Source organism: Sinocyclocheilus anshuiensis, unplaced genomic scaffold, assembly GCF_001515605.1.
Source record: "Sinocyclocheilus anshuiensis isolate Anshui unplaced genomic scaffold, SAMN03320099.WGS_v1.1 scaffold332, whole genome shotgun sequence".
Classification (NCBI taxonomy): Eukaryota; Metazoa; Chordata; class Actinopteri; order Cypriniformes; family Cyprinidae; genus Sinocyclocheilus; species Sinocyclocheilus anshuiensis.
In genome coordinates, this window is record NW_015554181.1 from 1,290,882 (window position 1) to 1,300,857 (window position 9,976).

The window sequence follows — 9,976 nt, forward strand, 5'->3', positions numbered from 1 at the left end:
AACAAATGTGCTTCAGCCAGAAAAAAGGGTATGAAAAGTGCTCCGAGTCGCTGCAGAAAACAAAAAAATTGAACAACAAAAACTGGAAATGTTGCTGGAGACGGGCTTATTTAAAATGAAAACTCATTCTCTGCCAGCAGGAGGCGCTTTTAGAGTGATAAAACTAGCGGTTTCTCCAGTAATGGCTGTAATCAGAGCAGCTCCGCTCATGAACGCTACTTTATCAGATCAAATGAAAATTCCATCGAAACTTTTCTGAAGACAGTCGGTTCCCTTCAGAGATACATTCATATAAAACACCCGCGCCTTGTTATGATTTTGAAACGTGCAGTGCTCATGTTTATTCAATGAAGTCAAACGGCACAAATAAATCAATGTATGGGAAACTGGTAATGTATATCAAATATCGGAAATGTGTTTAAAAATCATATCACCGTTATTGAAAAAAATTATATCGCGATACATATTGATATTGAATTATTGTCCAGCCCTAATCCTTGCCTTACAAATTTTGAATTTACCTAACAATAATAATGTTTGGTTGAAATGATGGTTTCTCTGGGGGGAAAAAACAAAAAAAACTTAGATCTTACCAAACTCCTAAAAGCAATGAGGTGAGGTTTCTTTTGGATGATCCCGCGCTGCTGGTGTCACTCAGTGCTATGACATTGAAACCTGTTGACAGAGATGAGAAAAAATCTGACCACAGTTTTTCAAGCCATCACTCTCCATTCCAAACATTGCATAACATCTCTGACAATACTGCTTTTCACACTTGGGTAAATATAGCTGTCCTGGTGCTGATGGTACTCTGTGGGCAAAGGCGAGCAGAGCCGTTCATGAATGCTTGTGTGGTGAAATCAAGCCAGTGACGCATATGGTTGGGTTGAGTTTTCTGAAAATTTGTCTTAATTTTAGGCTTAATCACAAATAATTGACTCAAAGCCTTTTCAAAGATTACATATCCCTTATATACCTGCAAAAAGTTGATTTATTGCAGGAGAACACTATATGGATGAGCTCAAAACTACAGACATGAACTAAATGCCACAAAACGTCTTATTTCAGTAAACTGTAACATCAAGTTTGCTTGGAAGAAAACAAGCAAGTTTTCACACCTAAAATTCAAATGAGAAACACCGTATCATTGATTTCTCTTCTCTGGAAGTGTACCAACCCTCAACACCAACCGGTTTTTATTTTTCTTCCTATGAATGCTATCTATGAAGCTCTACTAACTAAAGAGGCATAAAGAATGAGACGATGCCATTCCACAGATGATAACAAAACCCAAGTTGTCAAAGACTAAACAGAGCAGAAGTACACCGTGTCATGGATGGGATGATTTCAGTGACCCACTGTGTCTCCTGAGAGTCATATGTGAGTGAGTTCAGTGGATTCATGGCCAGAGGGCGACAGCGTCCCCATGCAAAAATGTTCAAACACATACTTCCAGTGAAGGCCACACCGAAGCCATCTGGAAACTACTGATAAAACATATCTCTAACAAGCAAACGCTTATGTTTACTACAGCCGAGTAGACTGTCTTCAATCTGATTGGCTCGTTTAGTGTCTTACAACTGTACTGCAGTCTCATGACTCGAATAAATGACTGTGCAATGTGGTACATGAAAACTGTTCAACATGCAAAAGTAGTTTTATGCAGTGCCAAACCATTTACATACTGGCCCATATCCAACAGCACTGTCTCAGGTAGAAGGTTCTGCTTATTCCACATGACAGGCCTCATATCTGTATTGGGTATTCAGAAACACCAGCTTTCTAGAGAATTCCCCACTTCCATTCAGGTCAACTGACTGCAGGTGGACAGAAGAATCATACAGTGTTTTCTGCCCATCTCAGATGTCACTCTTACTGTCCTGAAGGTCAATCAGCATTGTGTGTTCTCATTCCTAAACCACCGCTGGGACTGATTCCGTTTCATTTTACTAAAACACCAATGGCTAACCACCTTACACACTGTTCATGCAAAATATGCACCTTAATGTCCCATTGTAATGTCATATGACACATTCATGGATGACGCAAGGTTATATTTTGCTGTCATTATTTTCACTTGCAACGCTTTAAATCACAAATTCTTTCTAAGAATTTGTAATAATGAAAGTAAACACATTTATCATTAAACTGGAACTGTCATATTGTCATGCATCCTGTAAGAAAATAACAGAAACTTGATAACTAGAAAATAACAGAAACTACAAAAATTGTGTTTTACTGCCTTTTTTCCATTACATTCATTTTAAATTAAAAACTCTATCAAATTTCATAAAAAAATATGATTTCATTTGCTGTGGTGCAGGAGATTTAACAGTGATGGAAAATAACAAAAACTTGCAACACTAACAAGAAATATACAATGGTTCCAATTAGTGTTATGTGGTTTCAAATAACAAGAGAAGCATTTGTAATGAGAAGCATTTATAAACCTATTGTCCAACAAAATACACATTTAATAACATTTTATTCCAAATTCACTTAATTCACATAATGTCAGTCAAGTGTTTGAAATAACTTCTATTGTGATGTGATGTAGCTTCTTATCATAGAATAAGGCCCAAATTATATTATTTTATATTATCACACAGCTCTCTGGAATATGCTTTTAAAAATAATGATACTGAATATCAATATATTTCAAGGTATCATATCAAAGTTAGAAAACAACCATAGTTCCAATAAATATTTGCACACTTGACATGTCTGAATGAATACATGATGGTACATTGTGAAAATACTAGTAGAACATGTCCACACTTTGCTAGGACACCTGTGGGTAAATTGAGGAGACTTCATTCATCCACTAAACATCATCACAACACCAGCTGATTCAAAGACATCAAGACTTTAAAATCGATGAAGAAAAGTGAAGCTGAGAGAAAGCTTTTGCAGAATTTGTGCACAGATGACTTGATCTAATGGAAAGCATTTTTAAATACGGCATAATTGTCCAAATACTTTGTGGATTTGCTGTGCTCTAAACAAACAGCAGGAACAGATGTTTATCATTATGAGTTCATTCATAAACTTAACCACCCGCCCTCCTGTCACTCTGATTTACTATTGATCGCCCAACCAGGCCCACGACACACAGCCAGTGACGTGTAAACACACAATCATTCAGGTTTTATCTGCTGCTGTGTTTAGATGTCATGCATTTGCACTCATTCAGCAGGTTGAGTGACTTTTAACCTGATGCATTTCGTTCCAAAGTCACACCATGAGTCCAATTCAAACCACATGATAAACCCAACACCAAAACACAGCCGAAGAGCCAAAGGATCATCTAGCAGCACCACGCGGATCTGACAGAAACACAACAAACCCAACACATGCCTCTCTTCAGTGGCACCAAGGCAACCACACATTCCCTCAAAAATACCTTAGTTACCGCACTGAAACTATGGTAACTATGGGTATGGAGTGCAACAGCTGGATTCTGGAAGTAAAAAACCAATTGATTTTGTCCACAAGGAAATTGGTCTTAAACGATAACTTAAAAACCTTTAAAGAAAGGCATTCTGTTGTGAGGTTGTTTATCGATGGCATATGCTTTAGTTGAAGTCATCAGCCCGCATTATTTCAACATATTTTTAATAACCATGTTCAACAGAGAAAATCCTGGTCGTAAAACAATATTACTCATGATTCCACAGAGAAATATAAAAACAATCAGAGAATCACGACAAGCAAATTGCACCAAACACTTTAGCGCCTGTCCACTCCCATGAAGCAATGGGATTGTAGTTCTTTCCCTCAAGCTGTTAGAGGGACAGTTCATCCCAACAAATTAATTCTGTCATTATTTGCTCACTCTCAAGTTGAGTTTCTTTCTTCTGTTGAACACAAAATATATTTTGAAGAATGATGGTAACCAAACAGTTGACGGTAGCCACTGACTTCCATAGCATTTTTTTTTTCCATAATATGGAAGTCAAAATCTACCATTTGATTTGACAGAATATTCATTTGTTGGGTGAACTATCCCTTTTCCAGACTATCCATTTTTTCAGATTTTCAGACACTTTTTGTGCTTCAAATCAAAGTTTGTACTCTAATCTTGTGATTCTCCTCGTAGCTGATTGGTTTGGTTCTTGACTTATAACTCTTAAAACGAAGTCTTTTTTTAAAATACCTATGGCAAAAATGATTGGGAAAAATACTACCGGAACCAAATCTTCTGAAAAAGTCGCACTTATTCTGAAAGCTTCTTAGTTTACAATGCCTGAAGAGGATCCCATAATTTAGGAACATTCAACATGGTAATAACTATGGTATTCTGGTGGTTGCTGTGGCAGTTGTTGTAGTTCCTACAGTAAAAGTGTCTTAAATATATTCTATTTCTTCTTAATTTGGTTGTTGCATTGTTTGAATTAGACATCATAACTTATTAAAAGTGACCCTGGCCGACCAAACCAGTCATAAGTAGCACAGGTACAGCCTATTTGTAGAAATAGCCAACAATACACTGTATGGGTCAAAATTATCGATTTTTCTTTTATGCCAAAAATCATAAGGATATTAAGTAAAGATCATGTTCCGTTTAGATATTTTGTAAATTTCCTACCGTAAATGTCAAAACCTAATTTTTGATTAGTAATATGCATTGCTAAGAACTTCATTTGGACAACTTTAAAGGCGATTTTCTCAATATTTAGATTTTTTTTTGCACCCTCAGATTCCAGATTTTCAAATAGTTGTATCTCAGCCAAATATTGTCCTAACCATACATCCATAAACCATTGGAAAGCTTATTTATTCAGCTTTCAGATGATATATAAATCTCAATTTAAAAAAAAAATTACCCTTATGACTGGTTTTGTGGTCCAGGGACACAAATCAGTATTATTAATGCACTACAGTTAAACAATAAGAATTACTCACATGATGCAATGGTAATCATAGTCTCCACCAAATTATAATAGCTATTACAGTTTTTGTTCCAACTGTGAAGTCATAATAATTACAGGATCTCCTCCAAGAAGTGCAAGAAGCTTCCAGAACACAAATTGTATTAACAATAACTATGTTAACTGTTATTATGCTGGCAACATGGCAGTTATTGTCTCAAAAGTACTCCTATCTTGATATTATACACCATTGTCTCAAAAACTGAATCCAAAATAATGCATTATGATTTCGTAAGGCATTACTTTTACCGTGGCGCCCATAGTTTCCATTCAAACAGTGAGCGTTTTCTTATTTATAACAATCGTGGTGAATAATACGTAATGAATGACAGTTTTATTGTTGTAACAATAGGTTAAACCGGTTACCATAGTGAACTGTTGTAAAGGGCTCGATCTGTCAGTCAGATTCGCGGCGGTTGTAGCACCGACTGACTGGAGAGCTAGCGAAGTAACCGACAAAAACTGAGCACCAAGGCCGCGTTTCTTCCTCTACTATCGGTCAAGCTTATACCAAACCATCTAAATAGCACCAGGCTCTAAACCGCGGTGGTATTTTACCGCTCATGTGAAGCATTTCTGACATTTCTCCTCAGCCGAGGCCCGTTTCGGTGTCTGTTGTTGTTGTTGTTGTCGCGAGCGGAGGGCGGACCCCTCAGATAAGGCCTTAAAACACACAGAAAAACACCCGCATCCCGCGCCAAAAGCACTCAGCTCACTCACCTGAGGGCAGCCTTCTAGGCAGAGCGGGTGTACGCTTTCTTCCGAGCCGCAGGAGAGAAGATTAACGACGAACAAATCGACAAATTGCACCTCGTAGCCATTTACAGAATCGGCCCGTCCCACTGTGGAATCCCGTCGTCATCGTAGGCAGCTACCACGACGTGAGGACGTCAAGACGTCACGACGCAGATTGCGTCAACACGTTCGAACGTGTGGGGGAGGGTCGGATAGGTAAACAAGCTTTGAAGTGGATCTCGTAACCGGTTGCTGGGGCCAATGAATGCGCATGAATAAATAAATACTTACAGATAGTGGAGATGGGAATTTGACGTAAAAATAATGTCGACAATATCAAATTGACTTTAACTTAAAGTGAATTAAAGGTAACAATTTAAAGTTGATTTGAATTTGAAAGGGGAGACAGCTGTCACTTATATTTACTCCATATATGTTCGGGTTTATTTAGCATGGCTTGTTTTTGTAAAAAAAAAACAATTCTGACATTTTATTTTAATTGCAAGCTCAATTCCGACTTTATATCTCTTAAGGAAAAAAAGTCAGAATTGCCAGTAAAAAGAAGTCCAAATTGTGAGAAAAGTCCTCAAATTACATTTTTTTATTTTTTTATCCATTGAATAAAAATGTTGAATGTCAATTTCCAAATCTATAAATCTGTTGACAAATTAATGAAAATGTGAAAAATGGCAAGAAAATAAGCATTACGTAACTGGCCTTTTGATTGTTTGTAAATGTGTATGTAATTTAATGCAATGTAAAGCTTTTTGTTTTGTTTTTACTAATAATCTCGTTTCATAAAAAAGTACAAGGTATAACAAAAAACACAAAGACAAGATAGATTTATACAATAATGTACTGTATTCAACAATGACTCGGTACATACTGTATGTGATTAAAAGACACATGACATTTGACATTTATTTGTCCTCTCTTTAACAACCAAAGCTTTAAGTGCTCTGCCATAAGGTCAAGGGAAATGTGTGCAAACACACCAGAACATTACAGGAAATTGGATGGAGGAAAAAAATGACTATTACCTACCCAGACTTTCAGCGCAAAAGAGGAACAACCAGAGAGTTTTGCCTCCTGCTTGTGTTAGATTTCAATCTTGTAATCATCACAGAGCCTCATTTACATACACTCCAAACACAAACACACACACTAAATCATAAGCAAAACCGACAATTACGTTTTCAAGTCTGACAGTTTTTTAATTCTTCAGTGAGGCTGTTTAATTGCTAATATTCAAATAAACAAAAAGCCAGTGTTTCCGAGGGCTCTGGGATAATTCAAATACAAACACACAAGCACCAGAGATATTAAAGTAATCTTGTTTTGGCCGAGTTACCTACGACCTCTAATTTTATTAGACCGGAATGCCACTTTCCACAAATAAGGTACTAAACAGCCTGAAACGCTTAACAAAATCAAGCTTTTTTCCTTTTCAGCAAGTGGTTTGTGAAAAGAAGGCGCTTCACCTTTACACAACATTTTATGTTGTGTTTATTTTATATGAAGTGTTCTGGGACCAGGGTTATTAAAGTTAATCTAAAACTTAAAGCATTAAAAAAAAATGCATTATTTGAAATGAAATAAAAATGAACTGAAAAAAAACCCATCTAATTGCAAAGGCAGCAACTTAGTTAATTTAATTTAGTTCAACCTGATACACCTATACAGGGAAAAAAAAAAGAGAAAAAACTACTAAAATGGCAAAAATGCACAACAAAATTGCTAAAACATTCAAATAAAAAATTAAAACAGAAAATCTGAAAAAATTACTTTTTTTTTTTTGGTAATAGGGAAAATCATTCGGTAACAGGGGTGGGAAACAGCGAAGATTATTTTTAGTTATTAAAATGAGTTGTCAATAGTCAATAGTAAACTTACAACAGTCAAAATTGACATTTTGCATGAGTTTGAATGTCAGGATCTCTGAGATGGGACATTTTAAGGGTTTGAAATGTTTCAACGATCTAATTTTCTATGAGATGGTTTCTCATATTCTCACACAAAACTATGCATTTGCGCCTCTAAGAAAAGTCAAAGTGTACCATATTTGTGGAAAATACACAGCATCCTCCATTATAACCTGTAGGAAGTGAAACTGTGTTCGTGCTGATTTCTTGAACAAAAATACAAACAACGCAAACTCGTCCTTGCAAATAAAAAAAAAAAGACATGCAAAATTCCAATGTTAAAAAGGAAGCATAGTAAACGACAGCAGTTTACAACGGCTACAAATCTGTTGTCATCAGAGATTTTTATTACATGAACAGTAAACATGGGAGATAAAAAAAACAAGTAGTGGTCGTTGTTTCACTTGAATCAGCAGTACAGGCTTCTGACGGCGTTAGTCACAAGCATTCAGATATTCTGGACCTTTTGTTGCTTATTAATCATCATAAGAGTATGAATTATAGTACATGAGATTCTTATTTCCAATTGATCAGATATACAAATCGCACGATCCGATAGATTTACACTTCGTCGAGAACACTGAAACAAAAGCAAACGGCGGTTAGGAACAGTAAACGTCGACCAGTGGTGTGACCTGACAGGTTTTGTAAAGCTTAGAGAAGCAAGTCTACCCTGAGAGAAGTTTCTAGAACATGGGCAAGCTTGCCAGACCCCCTCTGGCTCTATGTGTTTGGTTAATATAACTGTACACTCTATTAAATATCATCAGCACGCTAGTGTCAAGGACCTAAGATATATCCCTTTCAGTAAATGTGTAATATTTATATTTATATTTACATATGCTTTAAGATCCGATCCTCAGTACTCTTAAGACATGTGCAAGTGTTTTCTAACAACCTCAACGAGACGTGAAGGCAAAGACAAATGCAGAAGAATTCATGATTTTCTAAGTGCTGCGTGTATTTTTCTGGTGTGGTACTGAGGAGCTGCAAGTGTCCAGTATAAAACATGATACAGTAGGAAAGGAACGTCAGTGTTTTCAAAAACCATAAATAAAAAAAACAGCATTTCAATCGATCGACAGCAGCAAAAACAGACCAATGAAGAACATCTGGACTGATCGAACACATCTTTTCAGCAGAGCTTTGATGCACTGTGTGAGTTCAACGCTTCGTGAGAGAGTTGCACAAAACAAACTCGGTCATTGTGTTCAGATTTCTATTGCGTTTTGCAAACGAACATCTGCTTCTGATTTAGTATTATTCAGTGTTGGACCTGAAACAGACTCTACGCAAGTATGTGTTTCCATCGACACAAGAGAAAAGTGTCAGAGCGCAATACACTGATGCAAAATACAGACAGCATTTGTGCGCTTTACTCTTCCAGGTCAGTTATGACAGAAATCAGCAAGTTAGTTCAACTAAATTTAGCTAAGCTTAGTCAGTCATTTATAGCTAGCAACCTTAATATCGTCTCTGATTAAATGGCACAGACATTTATGTATGTATATAACAAGAGTAAAAACAAGATAAACAAGAAAAACGAATATACTGGAAGAAACATCTTATATTGGGGGAAACTTGAAAATTGTTTTGGACAATGTGAGGCCTTTGAGTCGAGAAGGTTGAGAATCACGGATATAAACACTGCAAAAATGATTTTCTTGCTCAGTATTTTTGTATTTTTTTTCCCGCAGTACAAATATTTAGGCATTGTTAAATCAAGATACATTTGCTTAAAAATACCTAAGATATTAAGTAGGGATGCACGATATTGGATTTTTGCCGATATCCGATAATTTTCAACTCATTTTGGCCGATAGCCGATGCCAATACCGATATATACTTATTTTTAATTTTGGTTAGTTAGTAACAAGAACTTATTTGTTAGAATTAAATAAACAATAATAAAGTTATTTTATAATGACAGTACACTCTAAAAAATGTTTTAATAAAAGTTGTTTCAACCCAACATTGGGTCAAATATGGACTAACCCAACCGTTGGGTTAAATTTTTACATTAAATTTTTAACCCAAAAGTTGGGTTGTCCATATTTGACCCAAAGTTGGGTTGAAACAACCCAGCATTTTTTAGAGTGTACACTGAAGATTTGTAAATAACTATAAATAAACTATATATTATTCACTGCATTTTTTTTTCAGAAAGATGCAGTGGTAACCTTAACATTTTATTTTTTAACATTTGTAAATGGTCTAAAGCAAAAAAGTTGTACAAATTCTGAAAATCTTTTAGAGCTCATAATTTGTTTAAAAAATAACATATTACACATTAATGAATAAATCAGGATATATGAAATTATTTAATTTAAGTGCTATGTTTGTGATTTTTTTTTGTTCATGTAAGCTATAGCTTCTGACCTTTAAATC

At 35.8% G+C, this 9,976-nt stretch overlaps 1 protein-coding gene across 5 annotated transcripts in view; it reads right to left on the minus strand.

Moving 5' to 3' along the window:
• The window catches only part of LOC107671008 (myotubularin-related protein 3-like), a 52,972-nt gene extending 47,183 nt beyond the window's left edge, over positions 1–5,789 (minus strand). For 4 of the 5 annotated variants that reach the window (XM_016463829.1, XM_016463827.1, XM_016463830.1 and 1 more), the window contains exons 1-2: positions 5,652–5,728; positions 594–675 (exon numbers count right to left, since the gene is read on the minus strand). The gene's annotated coding sequence lies outside the window, so the exon portion shown is untranslated. Of the gene's footprint in view, positions 1–593; positions 676–5,651 lie in introns of all 5 variants that reach the window. The other variant, XM_016463832.1, reaches the window with a different exon arrangement.
• Between the last annotated feature and the right edge of the window lie 4,187 nt (positions 5,790–9,976).